Raw genomic sequence first — 23,735 nt, forward strand, 5'->3', positions numbered from 1 at the left:
AATAAAGTATAAAGTCTTCCAATCACGTCACCTAGGGACCATTTTACCCGCTGCTCTGTTTGGCCGCCAGTCTCTTGTCTCTCTCTTCAGCAATGGTGAGGCGGATACCCTTTCCATGGGGAAGAGAAATCCATGGTTTGTTGCCTTTGCCAATAACAAAAATTTTGGAGAGTCGGGTGGAAAAGTTGTTGCCGTTGGCGTCTTTCACATGAACCACATCAAATGAACTAGGGTGTCTCTCTGTTGGTGATCACACCAATTCTTCCCAGGTTAGCACCCCCAGTCACCATACACAGATTACCAGTATCAAACTTGATGAAATCAGTAATCTTTCCAGTTTCCAAATCAATCTGAATGGTGTCATTCACCTTGATGAGGGGATCAGGATAGCGGATGGTGCAAGCATCATGAATCACCAGATGAGGGATTCCTTTTGTCCCCACAAAGATCTTTCTCACTTTGCACAACTTATACTTGGCCTCCTCAGGTGTAATCCGATGAACAGCAAAGCAACCCTTGGTGTCATAGATCAGATGGAAATTCTCCCCGGTCTTGTCAATGCTGATGACATCCATAAAACCAGCAGGGTAGGTTATATCAGTTCGGACCTTGCCATCAATCTTAATAAAACACTGCATACAGATCATCTTTACTTCATCTCCTGTTAGGGCATACTTAAGTCTGTTCCTTAGGAAAATCATGAGAGGGAGACATTCTCTCAGCTTATGGGGACCAGTAGATGGGCAAGGAACAAACACACTGGTCAGTTTATCCAGCATCCAATACTTTGGAGCTGCTACACGCTTCAGATGCTTCTTGGGACCACGAGCCATGGCTGCGCTAGGCACGAAAAGAGCTAGAATTTTATTTTTAAGATTAAAGAGTGTTCACGTTCAGGGAGAGTTTTAGAATTTTAAGGAAATTTAGACTTATTTTATATAATATTTTCATTTTTTAAATTTTTAAAAAATTTTATTTATTTATTTGTAAGAGACAGAGATGGTGAGAGAGGGAACACAAGCAGGAGGAGTGGGAGAGGGAGAAGCAGGCTTCCCGCAGAGCAGGGAGCCCGATGCGGGACTCGATTCCAGGACTCTGGGATCGCGACCTGAGCTGAAGGCAGCCGCTTAACTGACTGAGCCACCCAGGCATCCCTATACTATTTTTAAAGTGATAAATAAGGACGGGCCTGTTTTATGAAAGTAACCTAAAACTTTAGAATGCCTTATAACGTCCTTCAGCTGAAGTTTAGCTATCTTACATTCTAATCTGCAAATACAAGGGAAAGTTAAAGTCTAAGTGTGGAGGAAAATGATTTTTTAAAATAAAGTTTAGTTAGTAATTTACCTGTGCTAATCTTTTCTTTCTCTTTAAAGCCATGAATCTGCTCATTATACTTTTCAGTTGGAAGCAAAAATCATTTCTTACTGTCGTATTTATTGTACTTTTCAATGTTAAAACAATACAACCTTCAAAATGCCAAGCTGTACAAAGAAATATTGCACCAAAATAGTTAGAAAGTGTGTATGAGATACTAAAACATCTGGATTAAAAAAAAAAAAGAAACATTAAATCAACTGTCAGGCAACTGTTTTATGTCTCCAATGTTAAATACCTGTTTTTTTGTTTTTTTTTTTTTTGGAAACATCTGAATGTTTCTTGGCATGCTGAAAAAACTTGCTATTGGTTGAAGGATCTTTTATGCTGTATCTGAATGCATCAGGATAGCTTCTGTGTAGGATCAGGATTGAAAGATAATGATTGCTCTGATAATGAGGTTCATCTCTGAGCACAGAGGTTGAGAGAGAAGGGCTTTCTAGTTGTTTTAAGATCATTAGAAACACCTTGACAATCATGCATATATATCCCTTCATTAACTTCTTCCTTTTCCTAGTCAACTCATACTGCTCCTTATCCTACAACCCCAACCCCAACCCAAACACACACTTAACTTGGCTCTCACTGGTGGGCTTTAACTGAGAAAGCTGATTGAGAATAGCTATCAGGTTTTCCCTCTTGGTGTATGGGGTCCATTTTAATCCCAAAGAAGAAAACTGTCTGTTGGGGTGTCAATGATATTTACCAGGAAGCTTCCCAGGGGAGGAGGATGGTATTGAATTTACTGGGAAGCCATCACTAGGATTCTGTCACTAGGAAGAGACTATGAAACCAGCTGGGTACCCCATAGAATTCACTTTCAGGGAGCCAGCTGGAGGACCTGTAAAATGTTCTTCTGCAGGTAGCTGCTTGGAGTGAATTTCACTGGGCGTCCTGACTACCAGCCCAGTGCAAGAAAAATTAACATACCAGAACCAGGAGGAAAAAAACCTTCTCCTCCAGGGTCCCTCGTATGTCCTCTATTGACAGAGTCAGTATTGTGCCAACTGGCAAGGGAGAAATGTTTCAGTATCACAAGCAGCCAATGAAGGGTTGATTTGGAACTGAGAGGCAATAAGCTAATAACTAGCACATTCCTCCTTGTTATAGGTGCTGAAATCAGGTTTGAATGTAGTGGAATCAAAGAAAAAGAAATCACAAACCAGGATCTTGTAGCCTTACAGTGCTATTCAAAAGATCAGTTCGATCTTCACTGCTTCTATGATTTAGGTTATAAGATGTTTATACATTCTCTGTATCTTTGCATATAAGATATTATCAACCAAAGGACAAACCACTGAGGACCATGATGGTACCATCATGATAGAAAATCAGTGCCAGTTAGACTATGACATGTTATTGATAGGAATCTGCATCCTAGTTTCTGAGACATTAAAATGTAAAATAAGATCTTAGGAATTTAAGGTCTTTATTTTCTTAGAATCAATAAAATACAACTTAAAAAGATTATAGCTTTGGGTAGTTACCTCAACAAATGGTCTCTCATCTCCCTTTTTCCTTGCCCTTCTACTTATACAAATCTTAATAATCTTTCTATATGTAGCATTTCTCCCACCTCCATGAAGACTTTGATACTTTGTCTTCCACTTTTCTCATTCCATATAAAGTTGTCTTCTGAGTATACTTAATATATTGACTCATATTATTCCCTAGTTGTTTCATGTGTGATAGACTCATCTCCCCACCTCCACTGTAAATTCCTTGAGGAATCTTATTTGCAATTTTTATACATTTGTATAAAAATTTTGATTGATTCAATCAATAGCTCTGGTCAGCAAGGTAAAAACATTCTCAATCTGGGGATTAAATATAAGTAGCCCAATCATGTCAATATTTGTGAAGATTCTTAGTTCTACTTGACTTCATACTTCAAAATGTGGTTGGTTGAGAAATTCTGGTAATCATAAATGTTTACAATTAATTTGCACAGGAATTGAATTTCGGTTCATACTTTCAAAGGAAAAGCCAGAGCCTGATAATATAAGATGAGCGTATGTTTGGGTGCCTGGGTGGCTCAGTTGGTTAAGCGACTGCCTTCGGCTCAGGTCATGATCCTGGAGTCCCAGGATCGAGTCCCGCATCGGGCTCCCTGCTTGGCAGGGAGCCTGCTTCTCCCTCTGACCCTCCCCCCTCTCATGTGCTCTCTGTCTCTCTCATTCTCTCTGTCTCAAATAAATAAATAAAATCTTTAAAAAAAAAAAAAAAGATGAGCGTATGTTTGAACTTAGGCTGAATTGAGAGGCTCCTTTAGATCTTCCACAAACATTTTTGCTTAAGTCTCTGGAATGTATATTGTTACCTTGGAAATTAACTCAAGCTCAGTGCATCTTCCTTTTCCTGAGATCCAGGTCGAAGGTAATTTTCTTGGGCCACCAGGTGCAACTTGACACTAAGGTCATTTCAAGCATCTCTATTAGCAAAGACATTTCCAAAGGCAGGGAAAGAAACTGATATGTGGCTTTTCTCACTAGAAAAATTCCTTGCAACAAGTCACATTGGAGGAAAACATATTTAAAAGGATATCATTTTGTAAGAACAAATTCAAGCATTTGCAGTGGTGATGGGGGGAGGTTGTTTTGCAATTTAATTTCCTACTATAAGAGTACAGCTCAAAATCTGACAACTATACATAAACCTTATGAAAGGTCTTTTGGACAGCAAAGGACAGTAAAGGAGCAAATGAGGGAGAAAAAAAATTATCAAGTGTTTCACCTCAGTAGTGAATTAATCTCTTGAATTACTTTCTTGCAGAGGCAGACCATAACTCTGGGGCAAAGTTGGTGTTCCTCTGTTGCTCTCCTATTTTCCCCCATTAAATATGTTGTTTATTTAATAAGATTGCTGAATTTGAAGATTTGGGGGGGTGGGTCTTGTATTGCACCCATAATTTCATTGGGCCTTCCTTCTTGCTGATTATGCTGTTGGCAGCCCTATCTCTTTCCTGAGAAAAGAGGGTTGGGAAGTATAAACATTTCTAATGCTATTTTGATTCCTTTAGCCTGGGGATTTTAAAAAATAAGTATTTTGAACAAGCTTTATTAGAGTTTAATTTTGGGAATAGAAGATTTAGGATGGTGAGAAGTTACCCCAGTGAAAATGATCCCCTCATTTCATTCTGACTTGAATTATGTGAAAATCTTAACTTTGAAAATTTAAGGAAAAGTTGTTGGAAGAAGACTCTGGATTGTTAGATAAAGCTCATTTAAGTTTTTCCAGGTTATTTGTTATAGTTCACCAAAATTTTATTTATTTTTTACTCGTGGTTATATTCTGGATCACCGTATACTATAAAGATAGATGGTGAGGCTGGTCTCTTGGTTTGTGATACTAGCTAAAATGTCACTAACAGCCCAAAGATCTATTACATTTCACCATCTCTCTATGCCTGAGATGGCCAGTATCTGACATCTATGTGATCGTTCTCCACTCATAATGTCTTCACGTAAGAGATATTAGATGTTACTGTGTTTTCCCTCAATGCCTGGGTGCAGACTTAGTCTTTCTCAGCACAGAGCCCCAGGAAGCCACTCCTGATCAACTGGAGTTGGCCAGCAAGAGGACAATTGTTAGCTATCTTTGTAGTATCTAGTGAGGCATTTGGGGCGGGGTGGTAATGGTGGTGGTGGTGATAACAACCGTTGTAAATGCTTCAAAGTTTATAATGTACTCTCATAGATACTTATTACATTTGATGAAAGCATTCTCTAAAAGAGGTGCAAATGAAGAAATGAAATGTGTATACTTTGCTTAAATTTACTCAAACCCAGGACTTTAAATTTTTTTCATTTTTGCACATTTCTCTGGTACATTTGGAAACTGACAGATGAAGCAGTCTTTCCCAGAGCTGCATTTTCAGGCCCCTCCATAATAGGCTGGAGAAAGAAGGAGCAGTTTCTGAAAAAATAGAACCACCGTGTCTCCTCCTCACTGCCCTTAACATATGTTTGACCCCCACCAATGGATCATTGCTTGAGGAAACAACACAGCCTATCAAAAAGGTCACTGAACAAATTGGTAGGATGTGAAAATGCCAGGACACATTGGGGGACCTTCAAAAGTTGAGGGCCAAAAAGTATTTACCTCTTTCAGTTTGTTTGAATATATGGGGGCAAAAGCTGTGTTCAGTGGCAGGCAAGAAGGAGCCAGAATCAGAAGCTCTGGGGACGCCTGGGTGGCTCAGTTAGTTAGGCAGCTGCCTTCGGCTCGGGTCATGATCCCAGGGTCCTAGAATCGAGTCCAGCATCAGACGCCTTGCTCAGTGAGGAGCCTGCTTCTCCCTCTGCCTCTGCCTGCTCGGCCTATCACTGACCCTGCTTGTGTGTGCTCTCTCTGACAAATAAATAAAATCTATAAAATTAAATAATAAAAAAGAAGCTCTTGGGGCGCCTGGGTGACTCAGTTGGTTAAGCGACTGCCTTCGGCTCAGGTCATGATCCTGGAGTCTCGGGATCGAGTCCCGCCTTGGGCTCCCTGCTCAGCAGGGAGTCTGCTTCTCCCTCTCCCACTCCCCCCTCTTGTGCTCTTTCTCTCTCTCAAATAAATAAATAAAATCTTTAAAAAAAAAAAAAAAAGAAGCTCTTGATGGCAGAACTAGCTCCACCTCTCACTGAATCTCTCTCACAACTGGTAGATTGGAATACACAGAAGTGGATATAATTCCCAATTTACATTATCCAATGAAACAGTATTTGGTTAAAAAAAAAGAAACCTTTGTAAGTTGTAAATTGCTATGAAAATGTTAATTATGGTTATTACTTTGTGGTATCTTTGGCAGCATCAGTAAATGATGCTTCTCTGCTTTGTACTCCATCTCTTGCAAATAATTCTTAAAACCTAATAAAAATGCTATTGCTTTTGCCTCAAGATCTAGCATCAGCTCAAATATAGTGTCATCTAAATTTATATGAGAAAAAAGATTTTTTCCTATTAATTTCTCATTTTCAAAGAAAGACAAATGATTCCCTTCCCAACCTACCCTCTCCTCAAAAAAAAAATAAAATAAAATCCCTCCCCACAGAAGTTTCTAAGTTTCTAAATACATCATTTATGCTGACTCATGTATCAAATAGTGGCCCTAAAACATATACATCCAGATTAATGGGGCCTACAGTGTTTTCTCCAAAAACACTTGCTTGGATAAATAATCCATACTTCCAGAGAGCTGGCTTAGAACAAATTAACAGCAAGTCTCAAAAGAAATCTCCATTCTATAATATGGAAAACTTTATTGCTTCAAATGACAGGCTTTTTAAAATTTATTTATTTATTTATTTATTTATTTATGGCTTAAACAACAGAAACTTATTTTATCTAGAATTTGGAAGTCCAAGTTCAAGGTTTTAGCAGGATTGTTTTTTTCTGAGGCCTCTCTCCTTGGCCTCCATCTCCCTGTGTCCTCATGTGGTCCTACCTCTCTACCTTTTTATCTTGATGAAGTCCCAATAGTTCATTTCTGCTTTTGTTTCCCTTGCCTTTAGAGGCGTGTCTTGCAAGATGTTGTTGTGGCCAAGGTCAAAGAGGTTACTGTCTGTGTTCTCTAGGATTTTGATGGATTTCTGTCTCACATTTAGCTCTTCCATCCATTTTGAGTTTATTTTTATGTGTGTATGGCGTAAGAGAATGGTCCATTTTCATTCTTCTGCATGTGGCTGTCCAATTTTCACACAACCATTTATTGAAGAGACTGTCTTTTTTTCCCATTGGATATTCTTTCCAGCTTTGTCAAAGATTAGTTGACCATAGAGTTGAGGGTGCCTTTCTGGCCTCTCTATTCTGTTCCATTGGTCTATGTGAAATGACAGGCTTAAAAGTTTTTACAGATTAAGGTCTCATACCCTGAATATTTCAGTTTCGAGTAGAATACTCCTATATTTAGGCTCCTATATTTCTTGTGCTTTCGTATCATCCACTTTACTAATTTAGAAACGTTGACCTTAATTTACACACTTTTATATAAACAAACTCCAATGTAAGGAGCATGGGGCTTAGAATAAAAAGACGTGGATTTAAATCTCAGCTTTATCATCTAAGAGGAGTTTATTGAGAAAAGTGTGTGACAAAGCTCTCTTTACATTTTAAAACTCTTTGTCATTCTTAGCTATTATTATTTGTGATAGGTAGGTGGGAAGGTTACTTTAAGTGAAAAATTAGAGAGGTCTTTCAAAGCACTTATATAGAAAGGCTGTATATATTTCCCCCTACCCATTATAGGAGGTACAATTCTGAGCTTGTAAGGGCAGCTATCAAGGTGAGCAATTTTGCATTTGACCTTTAAAAATATAGCACATTCTCACAAAGGAGTTGGGGCATAAAATATCCAACCCTGAAATAGGAAAATTATGTGGGTGATGATGCTCAAGGACAATCTCTGTAAGGTTCAAAAAGATACAACATATGCATTCTGCATATGAAGCCATTTTCATGCCTTCTAAAGCTCATGGCAGTATTTGGGCTTGTTGACTATTTGTAAGGCTGTATCCTTCAAGGATAAATAAGGAAGTACTATGAGGCTATGTTAAATAATCCTTTTTGTTTTTGCTATTCACAATCATCAAACCGCAGTAGAATCTGTTACTGAAAATGTAAGTAAGATCAATCACTGCGTGTGCTGCCAGACTGCTTTCTAGAACCATAGGACACAAAGACAAAGTCATGCAGAATTGTAAACAGCCATTAAATTAATTTCCCCAGTGATGAAATCAAATGAGGCACCAGAAGCAGAGTGACAAATCATTTTAGGATTGGAAAGAAAAACAATGTTAGCTTCACAATGAATAACCCTTTGAAAGCCATCTTTAGAAAGGTTATTTCAAGACAGGTATATCTGAAAACATATCCAAGTTTATATACTTGTTTGTGCATGTGTGTGTGTGTGTGTGTGTGTGTGTGTGTGTGTACAGGAAGAAAAAAGGGAGAGAGACAGAGAAATTGGGGGTGGATGGAGAAAGAGAGAATGATTTCTCTCAATCTGTAACACACACACACACTCACAACTTTTATCAGCAGTCCTCCTAAATTACTGCATTAAAACTATGTTCTTCCAATTACTCGTATATTCTACTTAAATTATGATTTCAGAAGTAGAGATTTTTAGGAGATGATGAGATATACTAATAATTTATGGCAACATTACCCAGTTCTGTCTCAACCCATTTCCTTCTTGTTTCAGAAGGTAACATCCCGTAATAGAAGGGATCATCAGAAAGTTTAGTATTAACATGTCTAGAGAGTATCCAGACTGCCCAATGAATATTTTTCAAGGGTTAATTTTTTTTTCTCCACGACAATAAGCCTATTAGGAGCCAAGTAACTGGAAGGATAAAACCCCATGATGATCAACTCATGACCCTGGGGTAGCGGGATTCCAAACTAATAGTCTTGCAGAGGCCATGGGCAGGTTTAAAGCATCAGAATGACATAATCTGTTATACATTTAAGAGATCATTGTGCCCTTTGACCAATATCTCCTCATTTTCCTCACTCCCCAGCCCCTGGTAACCATCATTCTATTCTTTATTTCTACGAGATTGGCTTTTTTAGATCCTGCTTGCAAGTGATATCATAGAGTGTTTTTCCTGACCTGTTTCATTTAGCACAATGCCCTCAAGGTCCATCCATGATATGGCAAATGGCCAAAAAAATTCATATATAGTGAAATGTATATATACATATAATGATAGTGATAAATATGATATATATAATGATAGTGATATATATATATATTTGAATTGATATATATATATATCAGTCACACATCACATCTTCTTTATCCATTCATCCACTGATGGACATTTAGCTATTTCCATTTTTGGCTAAACATGAGAATGCAGATATCTCTTTGATATACTGTTTTCATTTCCTTTGGCTCTATACTCAGAAATGGGATGGCAGGTTAGTTGGTTAAGTTTATTCCTAAGTATTTTATTGTTTTTGATACTATTGGGAGTGAGATTGTTTTCTTTATTTATTCTTCATATGTTTGTCCTATTTTTAAATTTTTAAGCAACTTTTTCCCATAGCGTGTGCACCAGTGTACATTCCTACCAACTGTCCAAAAAATTTTTCCTTTCTCCATATCCTTGCCAGCACTTGTTATTTCTTGTCACTTTTATTATAGCCATTCTAACATGTTACTGATGATTAGTGATGTTGAGCACATTTTCATGTAACTTTTGGCCATTTGTATATCTTCTTTGGAAAAATGTCTCTTCAGTTCCTCTGCCCATTTTTAATCAGATTGTCTTTTTGCTATTGAGTCATTTGTCTTCTTTATATATTTTGAATATTAACCCCTTATCAGATATATGATTTGTAGGTATCTTCTCTCATTCCATTGCTTACCATTTCATTTTGTTGAGGGTTTCCTTTGCTGTGTAGATGTTTTTAAATTTGATGTAGTCCCACCTGTTTATTTTTGTTTTTGTTGCTTTGACTTTTGGTGTCATATCCAAAAAAATCATTGCTGACACTAATATCAAGGATCGTACCCCCTATGTTTTCTTCTAGCAATTTATGGTGGTCTTACATTCAAATCTTTAATCCATTTTTAGTTGATTTTTGTGCATGGTGTAAGATAGGCATCCAGTTTCATTATTTTGCAGGTGGCTATCCAGTTTTCCCACTATCATTTATTGAGGAGACTATTTTTTCCCCATGGCTTATTCTTGGCCCCCTTGTCAAATATTAGTTGATTGTTATGTGGGGGTATTTGGGGGATCTGGATTCTCTTCTATTGGTCTGTATATCTATTTTTATGCCAGCACCATACGGTTTTGATTACTGTAGCTTTGTAGTATAGCTTGAAATCAGGAACTATGATGCCTCCAGCTTTGTTTTGCTTTCTCAGGATTGCTTTGACTATTCAGGATTTTTTGTGGTTCCATACAAATTTTAGGATTGTTTTCTCTATTTCTGTGAAAAACACAATTGGAATTTTGATGGGGATTGTACTGAATCTATAGATGGCTTTGGGTAGTATGGACATTTTAACCATATTAATTCTTCCAATGCATGAGCATGGGATATCTTTCCATTTTTTGTGTGTCTGTGTGTGTGTTTGTCTTCTTCAACTTCTTTCATCAAAGAATTATGTTTTCAGTGTACAGCTCTTTCACCTCCTTGGTTAAGTTTATTCCTAAGTATTTTATTGTTTTTGATACTATTGGGAATGAGATTGTTTTCTTTATTTATTCTTCAGATATTTCATTGTAGTTAAAGGATGAATAAGTACTGTGTATTTAATGCACAGCATTGTGATTATAGTTAACAATAATGTGTTATATATTTGAAAGCTGTTAAGAGAGCATATCCTAAATGTTCACATCATAAAAAAGAGATGGTAATTATGTGATGTGATGGAGGTCTTAGCTAATACAGTCATGGTAATCACTTTGCAATGTAGAAATGAATCAATTCAACACATTGTACAACAAACTAAATGTTATATGTCAATTATATCTCCATAAATCTGAAAAAAAATAGAGATTAATGTGGCTGCTTTGTGGAGAAAAACCGTTAGAGGGAAAAAGGTGCAGCAAAGAGAGCAGTTCGTAGGGTGTTTTCGTATTCCAGTTGGGAGACTCAGACTTGGATTGGGTGATGCACATGAAACTGATGTGAAATGGTTGGGTCCCGAATAATTGTTGGAGGCAGTGCTGCCAGGACTTGGTAATGGTTTGGAAGTGGAAAATAAAGGAAAGGGAGGAATCAAACATGACTCTTAGGTTTTAGAATTGAACAACTGGATGAATGGTGGTGCCATTTATTGAGATGGGAAGAGTTTTCTGGAGAGGGATGAATTGGGTGGGGCAAGCAGTTGTTCTCTTTGGTGACATTCAATTTCACTTGCTTATTAAACATCCAAATGGCAATGGCAGTAGACAGTTTTATATCTGATTTTAGTGTGTCTTAGAATTCTGAACTTTCACTCACTGCTTTATAAAAGTAACATTAATTAAGTTGGGATCTGGCGAATAGAAAGTAGCTCACAGCTCAGTAAAATTCGAGTTCTTAGATTAGCATTCAAGACTTCTCTTTGCCTACTTTCTTAAACTCATCAATCTCTATTTCTCTTTCATGATCGATACAATAGGCATACCAAGTTATTTATAGTTCCCCAGACACACTATGATGACATACACTTCTCTGACTTTGTTTGTGTTCCAGATTGCAATTCCCTTTTTCCCTCTTCCCATCTGGCTAATTCCTTTTTTTTTTTTTTTTTTGAAGATTTTATTTATTTATTTAACTGACACAGAGAGAGAGACAGCTAGAGAAAGAACACAAGCAGGGGGAGTGGGAGAGGGAGAAGCAGGCTTCCCGCCAAGCACAGAGCCCGATGCGGGGCTTGATCCCAGGACCCTGAGATTATGACCTGAGCTGCAGGCAGCCACTTAACCAACTGAGCCACCAAGGTGCCCCCATCTGGCTAATTCCTAACACATCCTTTAAGGCTCCATTTTGGTGCCATGTCATCCTTAAAAACTTCCTTAAACATCCTCAAGGTTGATAGAATCTTTTGCTGCATATTGGTATTCAAGACTTCCATCAGCCATAACATTTGTCGTGTAGGGCGGTAACCATTCAAATGTCTGCCTTCTAGACTAAACTGAGAACTCTTTATAGTCAAAAGTTGTCTTTATTTTTGCACCCCTAGCAATCAGAATGACTGGAATTAATAGATGATGAAACTGGTTGTTGAATGAATAAATATTTCTTTAAGAATCTTTGGCCTCTCTGAGGAAACTGTGGTGTAGAAAAATCTACACAGTTTAGATCCTTGGAAATTCTTTATGAGTAGACAGGACCAGTGGAGGACGGGTAAGAAGATTACCTCTTAGAGAGAATGATTTAAAAGTGTCCAGAATGTGTCCTTGTACAACCTTTAGTGATTCATTTCTTGAGGGTTATACATTTCCCTATTACTTAGGTTCTTTTGAAAAAGGTGCATTATGGGGAGAGAGAGTAACCCATTAAACTATTACATAAAAGGTAAGGTCTTACAATAGAAGCAACAGAGCCAGGAGTCTAGAGTTCCGGGCTATATATGGTCCTAGTTCTCTCCCTAACATGATGTAGAAACTCAGCTTAAGTGAGTGACAGATATGGGGAATACTGTCCCTCTGCAATATCAGCAGGGAAATTAATTGCTCAGAGAGACAAAACATATGACTAACTGGCAGAATTATAAAATACTCTTGAAAGACTTGAGGTGATAGTAAAAAAGCATGCAAAAATAGGATACAAGGAAACAATTATTACTGAGAGGGGGTAAGATACTACAAGTGATTTTACTGGAGAATTATCTTTGAAGAAAAATAATAGTTCTTACTGCTGTCAGCTGGCCATAGACTAGAGGACATTATCCTTTGAAAAAAGCAGTCCTGATGCTGAGAATCTCTTATGTTCTGTGTTCCTTGGTTTTCAAAGGGAACCTAGCCAAATGCGAGGTACAGTTTCCAATCCCCATGCTTAATTGATAGCCTTGACATGGATTGTGTTCTGAGTTTCCTAATAGTCTCAGGGAGGATTTGTTCAAATCATTCAAATTTCCATGCCCAAACTGATTTCCAGATGCTGAAAGCTTATAGCCAGCCCATTCCTTGTGCAATTTTGAGACAAAGTTGAGTATTATCATTAGTAATACCATATAATGGGACCATTAAGAGTCTTGGCACCAACCTCTCATTCATTTTTAATGTCACGGGAGGGAGATTTATTCAAACTCCTGCAGAGCTGCCTAAGCCCTGCATCTTTCAGAGGGAAGCAGAAAGATTGCTGTAATGCTGTACTCCATAGTGGGTCCGTGGGGATCTCATGAGCAAGACCTTAGTAGAGCCTTTTAGCCTTGACACCGGGACCTGTGTTATAAGACGATTCATATTTCTTAGTTCTCGTAGCACTGGGTAGCTTATATGTGTCAAAATATAATGCCTGGAGCCTTATCCCCAAGGGAATGAAGAGGGAGCAAAGATAAGCCCTTTCTGGGATGCAGAGGCTGAAAGAAGGAAAGAGGATTGCTTGTCTTTCCTGGTATTCAAGACCCTATATTCCAATTCTGGTCTCCTTTCACGGCTTTCTCCCCTTTTTGCCTTCCAACATGAATTCTGCTTCAGCCAGCTTGGTCTCCTCACTGTCCCTCAAATATAAATTTCCTGTTCTCACCTTATTAGCTTTCCAAATGCTATTCCACTCACCTGAAATGCACTTCTCTTTCCTCTCCATTTATTTAAAATCACCAAATCATTTGAGGGCTGGCTCTCATTCCATCTCTGTAAAGCCCTCCCTGTTTTCTGAAATTAGCAATCCACAAAGCCCTTCCTCTCTCCACCTGGAATCTTTTTTAGATAGTACTTACCGAGGTCTTACTCTGTGCGGGGCTAGTGATAAAACTGGGCAAGTCAGGCCTTTCTCTGTCCTTAAGGAACTCTCCATCTAGTGGGGTAGAAAGACGTTAATTAGTTATCAGATGATAGCTAATATTTATAGTGTTTACTGTGTTCCAGGAACAACTTCTGATATAACTTCGGTTAATCCTTAAGACAGCTTTATGGGATCTTGTGTTATAGCTTGGAAGAGAGCCTCTTTAATTTTTTCATTTAACAGATGGGAAAATTGAGGCTTAAGGGGATTAAATCACTTGCCCAAGGCCATCCAAATATTGGAGCAGTTTCTGAATGCAGGCAGGCTTACTCACTGAATACATTCCTCCAGGCCTCCAACTCTTTTACCTCTACCTTTACCTTTATTGGCTGCCTTGTATTGTAACTGACTCCTATGTATACGTACCTTACCTCCTCGACTGTATTATAATGCAATGTCTGTGAGGGAACTGACCATATCCTAGGGACCAGTTAGAAACACAGGCTTTAGAAACAGACCTGTATTTAAAACCCTGATCCCCTGGCTATGTATGACCAAGTAAGATTAATCTCTCTGATCTTCTGTTGCCTTCTTTGCAAAATGGGCAAAATAATAACCACAGGAGGTGACGAAGGATTAGCTAAGATAATAAATGTAGAGCTTTTGCACAGTGCCTTGAACGTGTCTAGACTCAGTAAACGGTAGCTAATATTAGTCTTGGGAGACTCCACCCTTTGACTATCAGCACAATGCTTGACATGGCACTGCAAACATTTTTCTTAAATAATTGAATATAGTGAAAACCTAAAAATTTAAAATAACCCTCAAGAAAGCCCCTTTGACAGCTAATTTTTATTGAGGGATATCTTTATAAGATGTAGTTTTATTATTTTAAGGTATATAAAATGCCACAAACTAATCAGAAAGTATAGGACATTTAAAAAGTGCAATATTGGGCACTTGGGTGGCTCAGTTTGTTAAATGTCTGCCTTTGGCTCAGGTCATGATCCCGGGGTCCTGAGATCGAGTTCCATGTTGGGCTCCCTGCTCAGCGGGGAGCCTGCTTCTCCCTCTGCCCCCTGCTCATGGTCTATCTCTCTCTCGCACTCTCTCTCTAAATAAAATCTTTAAAAAAAAAAAAAAGTGCAAGTATTTGGGGCACTCGGTGGCTTAGTGGGTTAAGCATCTGACTCTTGATTTTGGCTCAGGTCATGATCTTGGGGTCATGAGATTGAGCCCCACATCAGCTCTGTGCTCAGCACAGAGTCTGCTTGAGTTTCTCTCTCTCCCTCTGCCCCTCCCCCCATTTGTGCTCTCTCTCTCTCTCTCTCTCTCTAAACAAACAAACAAATAAATATATAAAATATTTTAAAAATAGTGTAAGTATTTGATAAGGACTTGGTCAATTGCAAGTGAAAATTTGAAAACATACTTTGATATAAATTTAATGAATATTAGCTATTTATTCTTAGCACATAATACTTTTGAATATGTATTATGCCAAAAAATTCTACAAAGTCATTTTTCAATTTGTATTCTATTAATACAAAATTATTTAATGAGCACATAGTATGTGTAATATGTTCAAGAAAATGACAAACATATATATGTTTAAATTATATATTTATTTTATATATATATATTTTAATTCTGGTAGATTTTATTTTTTTTAAAGATTTTATTTATTTATTTGAGAGCAAGAATGAGAGAGAGAGAGCATGAGAGGGGGGAGGGTCAGAGGGAGAAGCAGACTCCCTGCCGAGCAGGGAGCCTGATGCGGGACTCGATCCAGGGACTCCAGGATCATGACCTGAGCTGAAGGCAGTCGCTTAACCAACTGAGCCACCCAGGCGCCCCTTAATTCTGGTAGATTTAAAGTTTCCCAGATTACTGAATTCTGAACTGCGTTTGAGTTTTGTCGTGACTCTGCCTTCAGCACACCACCCGTTTCAAATTTCTCTATCATTACTTTGTGCTTCTTTATCATTATCTTGTGCTTAGGTGGAGGACTCATTTGCTGGGGAGTTTTTTCTTAGTCTATTTCATCCTCATCGTTAGGCCATGTCTTTATACCTACACCTTAGAGAGTTGTTTTCTACATGGTGGTTTCAGGGTAGCAACACTGAACAACAGAAGCTACAAAAGTTGTAAAACCTCACACGACCGAGGCTCAGGAATCACAGAAAGTCACTTTTCTCCCACTATATTGGCTAAAACACAACACCACCAGACTAGATTCAAGAAGAGGAGAAAATAACACTGCTTTTGATGGGAAGAGTGGCCGTCACGCTGCAAAGGGATGTGTTCATAGAGCTGGAAAAATTGCTCGTGACTCAGTGCTTGAGGGCCTGGTAGGGAAAGGGGGGTGTGGTTTCCATTGTCCCAGTCTAGCCTCTGTGTTAGACAGGCCCTGTGTCCCTGGTATCTGGCGTGGGACTTTTTCAATGATCCTGTCTTTCTCCCATCTTTCTCCAGGGTGGAGAATTTTTCCATTTTCCCTTCCCATGGCCACTTGGGGTCTTCACTTGTGTCTTGGCAGCAAGGCTTGAAGGTCATTCCTCCAGCAACTTAAGGCTTTTGTTTCATCCTGGAAAAGGAGTCAGATGGGACTTGGTGTGTTTTCTAGAGTCAGCCACTCCCCAGACCCAGCCCTGAGCGACAATGGAGGGTTTCTCTTGCTCCTGATCTTTCTTGAGATCACTGATGAACGTCCTGCCAGGGGGTGTGCAGCTTCCAGAGATTCTATATAGAATCTTACACGAGGTAACATTCAGTCTTTAGCCATTAAAGCTCCTTCTTACTCTCCTGTAGGGAAGCCCTGTTTTCTTGGTTTTCCTCCTGTGCTGTGAGTCAGCGCTTGTCTCCCATGTTTCTGTCCATGGAAGTGCCTGTCTTTCCTTAGATTTCAGGTGTGACTTTAACTGCCTGGTGGGTTCAAGAAAAGTTTGAATTTTGCAGATTATCCATAGTTTTCTTGTTGTTAGAGTGAAAGTGATAATCTTTTAAGATTTCCACATCTGCAGTGGAATGTCACATCGCTTAATTGAGAGAAAAATAAAATTATGCAGCCTTGAGTGAAGGATGCCTATTTAATAAATTCTGTGAGATAAAGAAACATCTTAGAATTCGAAGTACAGGGTGAATTTGGTTGCAAAATCTGTAAGGGGAATGGCAAAAAATAAAACTATATCCTTTGAACATGAGCCAAATATTAAAAAACCAGCATTAGGAAACCTGAAGGGGAAGGCGCAAGGTTATTGTAAGATGTCCTGTTGTCCAGGTGAGTCAGCAGTGATGAATGGAGGGAGGAAAGGTCAGGAATATTTTTAAATGGCACATCCATGTGTTTAGGTGCATTGATGTCCATAAGGGAAAAACACTATATTTCAACTGTGAGGAGACTAAGAATAAGGGATTTAAGAGACTCTCAGGAAGGGAATTGCTATTGTGATCCCTGGACAACTCAGACTTAGTACTTAGAATGTATGGACATGAAAGCAGGAAACAAAATCAAACAAAGCAAACCACCTAATAGTTCAAAAAAGAACCAAATACGATATCTGGCTGGTGATAGCATGCCTGAATGATAAAACTGCCTCTTATAATAATAACTTAGAGTTAACACTGTTATATCAAATGAGATACTATATGTAAAACTACCATGTCAAACATAGAGTAGCATAAAAATGTGAAGTATTAGGATTATAAATATTACCTTGTGTAGGATTAAACATCACCTGGTATGTGGCTCAGAATGAACCCAAGAAACGTCCACATCCAAACAGGTATGGATAATAGGGGCTTTATGAAAATCCTGATACTGCTGATTTGATTTTTGGTAATTTAAACTGTTCCGGGTTGACTGGTTGATGTCCTGCCTCCTCCATGAAGCTTTCCCCGACTCCTTTGACCAGTGGTGATGATGCCCAATTTCTCTGAATTCTTCTTGAGCCTGTAACCCTCCGTACAGCACTAAACAATATACCATGTGGTAGGATGAGATTTTGAAAGCTGTGTTCTCTCTGTTCTTCATTGCATTTCTTCTCTCTGACCAGACAGACATTAATCATCCACTGCCTTAGGGAAAGTCTGTCATGGCAGAAACAGAGAAGTGTCAAATTCTTTGAGCTTTAAAGTTGATTTCAGAAAATATTTGATCTAGTTGTATGTCCATGTATGACAGCTTAATCCAACCCTGGAGTTCATCTTGTCTGTACTTGGGTGAACCAGTCTTTACTTGAGTGAACAGTGTTACATCAGCTATGTCGGTGGGCTATGTCGTTATTCCCACTGCTGATCAGTAAAAACTGGAGCCAGCAGGAAGCACACACATGTGCGCCTCAGGGTTGCTCAGCTTATTCTCTAAATCTCTCCAAGTGGTGGACAACTATCCTTTCAAGTGGCCAAAGACCTTGGAAGACCCAGGATGCCCTATTTCCTGACCCATATATCTGGGAAGGTTGCAACCAAAGGGAATGAACTCTAGATCCATTCCTTCATCCCCAGCCACCCAAGCCAGAAGAGAGATCACAAGTGTTGATAATAACTTCGTTTCATAGCAGTTAATCATCCCTCCCATTCATTTTCTTGAGGTTGTACATTGTATGATGTGGGGGCACTCAAGTAGCTAATAAATTTTTGGCAGACTGATACTGAAGGCAGTGTGGTAGATACACTGGAAATAATGCAATTTTCCATTGAGGATTAAGTCAGGAAATTGATATGTTTCAGTTATCTGTTACTGTGTACAAACCACCCCAAAATTTAGTAACCTGAAACAAAAATCATTTCTCTGCTTAAGATTTTGTAGGTCAGCAATTTGGGCTGGGATGGAGTGTTTGGTAGCCTGGCCTATGGTTTCTCATGAGGCTGCTATCTGCTGACCTCTAGTGGCTCAACTGGAGGCTAGATGGTCCAAGATGGCCTCATTTTTATGTCAGGTGGTTGTTACCTGGATTTCTCTCTCCCTCTCCCTGTCATTCTTGCTGTCTCTGTCTCTCGCTCTCCATCTGGTCTTTTCTTCTGCTAAGGCCTTCTTCATGGTGGTCTTGGGGCAGCAACACTGAACAATGGAAGCTACAAAAGTTGTAAAACCTCATGTGGCCAAGCTCAGGAATCACAGTCACTCTTTTTACGCTCTATGGGCTAAAACGGTACACCAGACTAGATTCAAGAAGAGGAGAAAATAACACTGCTTTTGATGGGAAGAATGGCAAAGTCACACTACAAAGGGACGTGCTCACAGATATGGAAAAACTGTTATGAACGTCTTCGCAAACAAACCACAGCATGCATATGAAAGCACTTAGAATAGTGCTTATATTTATCTAAGTAGGCAGTGAAAAAATGGCAATGATGATGATGGTAATCTTGATAATGATGATGGTGATAATTTTAATAATGAATTAATACTGGTAGCTTCAGCCACTTGAAGATTCTAGCCTTGTCTTCAATATCAAAATCACTCTCCATAAGACCTGGGAAAACTCATTCACTCTTTCTTTATGCTACGTTGTTGCCCTGTTATTAAAATCTAATGCTCTGGGTGACTCAGTTGGTTAAGCATCCCACTCTTGATTTTGGCTCAGGTCCTGATCTCGGGGTCCTGGGATCGAGCCCCGCATCTGGGCTCCACACTCAGTGGGGAGTCTACTTGAGGATTCTCTCACGCCCTCTCCTTTTGCCCCTCCCTCCACTTGCATGCGCACACACACTCTCTCTCTCAAATAAATAAATAAATCTTTAAAAATAAATAAATAAAATCTAATGCTCTGAAGGTTTCCTGAGTAGACAGGCAGCAGTATGACTTAAGATCCTGAATTCATTGCTAGAGGGTCAAGAGGGTAAGAAACAAAAATAACTTAATGTTCTTACTCTTTCTGAGGTTGTGGTACAGTCCTAACAACTTTAATTTCAAGGCTTACATGTATTCATGTACCAAGTATTGGATTAATGAATTTGAGAATATTTTATTGGAATATCCCTTTAAAAATTTTGAGGATAAGCCAGTGCCCTAATCAGTTTTCTTCCAAAAGACAACCTATTAGCAAATCCTCAGAGAATCTCTCTGGTTTTGGTGTTTGAGGCAGTAAAAACCTACACTTTCAGTGTTAATGGTATACTTGCAGGCCAGCTTTTATGAAGGCAATTATCTGTAAAATGTGCCATTTTAAAATAGAATATTCATTTGTTTTGATGGTGAGAAATGGAAATGTAGGAGGTGACACAAATATGTGAGTTGCTTTGTTGCTGTAACCATAACTGAGAATTCTTCTCTCAGTGAAAAACAAAACAAAACAAAGATAAACTTAGCTTTGCTGGAGTGATGTAAAAGACAAAAGTTAAAAGATAAAAACTGCCAAGGGCCAATGAGCAGCACAATGCACCGAATTAAACAGCATCCAAAATTGCTCAAAACTGGAGTACCTGAAGCTCCAGGTAGATGGTGAAAAGTATGCATTTGTGACCCACCCTTTATTTGTTAATATGACGCGTCAGGCACCAAATGAGACCTATTGATTTTGGTGTGTCACAAAAAATGTTTTGTTTTTTTTTTTAAAGATTTTATTTATTTATTTGACAGAGAGAGACACAGCGAGAGAGGGAACACAAGCAGGGGGAGTGGGAGAGGGAAGAAGGCCTCCCGCGGAGCAGGGAGCCTGACGTGGGGCTCGATCCCAGGACCCTGAGATCATGACCCGGGAGGAAGGCAGACGCTTAACGACTGAGCCACCCAGGCGCCCCATAAAAAATGGTTATTAATGGGGGGAAAAAAAGTTGCTTTCAGGAAAGACTTTTTTTTTTTTTTTTTAAGATTTTATTTATTTATTTGACAGAGACAAAGATAGCGAGAGCAGGAACACAAGCCGGGGGAGTGGGAGAGGGAGAAGCAGGCTTCCCCTCTAGGAGGGAGCCCGATGTGGGACTCGATCCCAGGACCCTGGGATCATGACCCGAGCCGAAGGCAGACGCTTAACGACTGAGCCACCCAGGTGCCCAAGAAAGACATTTTCTTGGCACAGATATTTACAAGGAAGGTAATGGCTCAGTAATCATTTGTGAGGAGGAAAACAGACTAGTCTTGCTTAAAATTAGTTGAATTTTTGGTCTACAGTGAAGGCAGTATATATCCAACAGTACCAGTTTGCAAAAATGCAATATTGTTCAGGGAGGCGAGAGCTTCATTTGTCATCTGAATTCCTTAGGGAAGCATTTCTTTTTCTGTATTTGAACAGGTAAATCTTTAATAAAATAGGTCCTGAAATTCCAAATTGGAGGCTGTTGGCTCCTAAATATTCACACGTTGTTATGTGCAAGCTTTATGCAGGTTCTCCATGTCGGCCAGCTTGGGCTGATTACAGAATGAATCTTGAGGCAACTATATTAACTGACATTTAACGGATGGACCTGTTACCTGCACATCAGACTGAATTGTTCTAAACCCAGTTAAGTAGAGCCAGTTTGACATGGTCTATATCTACATGGGCAATGAGCAGTGCAGAGTTAAGCAGAGAACCTAAATTACCACCCCTCTGTGAAATATCACATCACCCACTCTCTTACTGCTATTACCAATAGCAATAAACTTAATAAGTCTATCTCAATTGAAATGATTGGCTATATGTGTTGTTTTAAAATTAGAAGTCATTAATTCCCCATCAACTACTTCCTTAACTACAGAGGACTGCATTCAATATAATCCCTATTAGCTAAGGTTATTTTCCAGTGTTTTCAGGGGAAGATATTAAGAAACCATAGGGATTGTCTAAACTAACACTTTCATTTGACAGGCAAAGGTTTGCTGAAAACTATTGAAACTGAATATTTTGTTCAAAGTTACACAGCCATTTAGCAGTAGAGCTGAGACAAATTCTATTCTGGAGTTCTTCCTACTACTCCATGATGTTATTTTAAAGCACATTCCACCATTTTACTATGATTGTTTCTCAATGCTTAGCAATCATCAGTGGGGGAAGTTTTTCATCACACCTTTGTTTGAATTAAGTCACTACATACTTTTTAGTTCCTTTCCCAATTGACCTTTGAGGGCCCCAACCTAAAGCCAAATGCCAGGAAATCATGACCCTAAAACTGAATGATCTAAACTTCATGCCATAGTTTAGTTTTTCAATTTCCTCAAAGACATACTCAATTTCTCAGTGATTTCTTATCAAGTACCATGTAATGAGTCACATCTCCTGCCTCTTTAAAAAGTGCTTTTTTTGTACACTGTTATTCTAAAGCCTACTTCTACATTCTACTAAATGAAAAAGTGAAGGCAGACAAAGTCAATCTACGTTTACAATGGAGTCATTAGTTTGTTGATTTAATAAATATTTATTGATTACTTACTATATGCCAGATAGTCTTACAGGATTTGGGTTATAGTACTGAAAACAAAACAAAACCAGAAAACATTCCTGCTCTCATCAAAGGACATTCTAACATGGAAGACAGAAAATAAACTAATATTTAAATATATAATGTCACGTGGTGACAAAGGGCTATGAAAGCAAAGAAAGCAGGATAAAAGAACTGATGGTAGCAGGAAGGTATAAATTAGATAGGGCAAGTCAGGGAATGTCTCCTTAAGGATATCTGAGCAGAAATATGAAGGCAATGAGGTAGTAAGGTATGCCAATATCTGGGGAAAAGGTGGGGATAAAATGGTATAGCTACTTTGGAAAGTAGTCTGGAAGTTCTTCAAATGGTTAAATGTAGAGTTGCCATATGACTCAGCAAGTCCACTCAGAGTATATGCCTAAGAGAAATGAAGACATGTTCACACAAAAACTTCTACTCACATGTTTATAGTGACATTATTCATCAAAGACAATTGGTGAAAACAACCCAATCTCACTTAATGGATAAATGGATAAACACAAGTGGTAGATCCATATAATGGAATATTATCTGCCTGTAAAAAGAAATGAAGTACTGCTAAAACATAGAGGAAACTTGAAAACATTACTCTAAATGAAAAAAACCATTTACAAAACACTGCATATTATATGGTTCCATTTATATGAAATGCCCAGAAAGGCAATTATATAGAGAAAGAAAATAGATTAGTAGTTGCTTAAGGCTGGGATGGATGGGGGTATGTAGGGAGGGCAATACCTAAAGGTTATGGGGTTTCTTTTAAAGGAGACAAAAAGATTTTAAAATTGACTGTGGAGATGGGTGCATATATCTGCGAATATACTAAAAACCATTGCATTTGTGGTATAATAAAAAATAGATTTGATCTTTGTCCTCAGTTCCTGGCACAGAGCTCCTAAATCTCTCGGAATTTCCTGAGTAATAGGAGTGTTATTCATAAGGAACCCCTTTTTATCACACCTGAGTTTATGCTGATGAGGTGACTTAAGGTGGGGCCTCAAGAGAAGGATGGTCACCAGAAAATCCAAGTGATTGGAATTTTGCAACTTTCAACCCCACCCCCTGACTGCCCGAAAGTGGAGTGAGGGCTGGAGATTAAAGCTCTATAAAAACTCTTGAGCAATTAGATTTGATGAGCTTCCAGGTTAGTGACTGCTTTGACATGCTGGGAGGGTGGCATGCTCTAACTCCATGGGGGACAGCAGCTCCTGAACTTGGGACATTTCTGGACTTCACCCTATGCACTTCTTCATCTGGTTATTTATCTCTATCCTTTATACTATCCTTTGTGGTAGACAGGTAACATAACTAAATGTTTCCCTGAGTTTTGTGAACCACTCTAGCAAATTATCAAACCCAAGGAGAGAGCTGTGGAAACCTCTGATTTGTAGCTGATTGGTCAGAACTACAGGTGGTAGTCTGCACGTCCACTGGTATCTAAGGTGGGGAGCAGTCTTGTGGTACACCCTTGACTTGTGGGATCTGATGTTCTCTCCAGGAAGACAGTAGAAGGATTGAAGTGAGATGTTGGACACCCAGTTTGCATTCGGAAACCTGAGAATTGTGGGTGGTAATACAAATCACCCTAGAGACTG

At 38.8% G+C, this 23,735-nt stretch overlaps 1 long non-coding RNA gene and 1 pseudogene across 2 annotated transcripts in view; one reads left to right on the top strand and one right to left on the bottom strand.

Moving 5' to 3' along the window:
• The window catches only part of LOC129046182 (uncharacterized), a 479,920-nt gene that overhangs the window by 246,460 nt on the left and 209,725 nt on the right, over positions 1–23,735 (top strand). The gene's annotated exons all lie outside the window — the stretch shown is intronic.
• On the bottom strand, positions 18–850 carry LOC123852583 (small ribosomal subunit protein eS4, X isoform-like; annotated as a pseudogene). The gene has a single exon (XR_006792927.3). The product of XR_006792927.3 is annotated as a small ribosomal subunit protein eS4, X isoform-like (transcript).

The sequence above is a fragment of the Mirounga angustirostris genome, unplaced genomic scaffold, assembly GCF_029215605.1.
Source record: "Mirounga angustirostris isolate CCGP_5_RB_7025 unplaced genomic scaffold, mMirAng1.0.hap1 SCAF_14, whole genome shotgun sequence".
Classification (NCBI taxonomy): Eukaryota; Metazoa; Chordata; class Mammalia; order Carnivora; family Phocidae; genus Mirounga; species Mirounga angustirostris.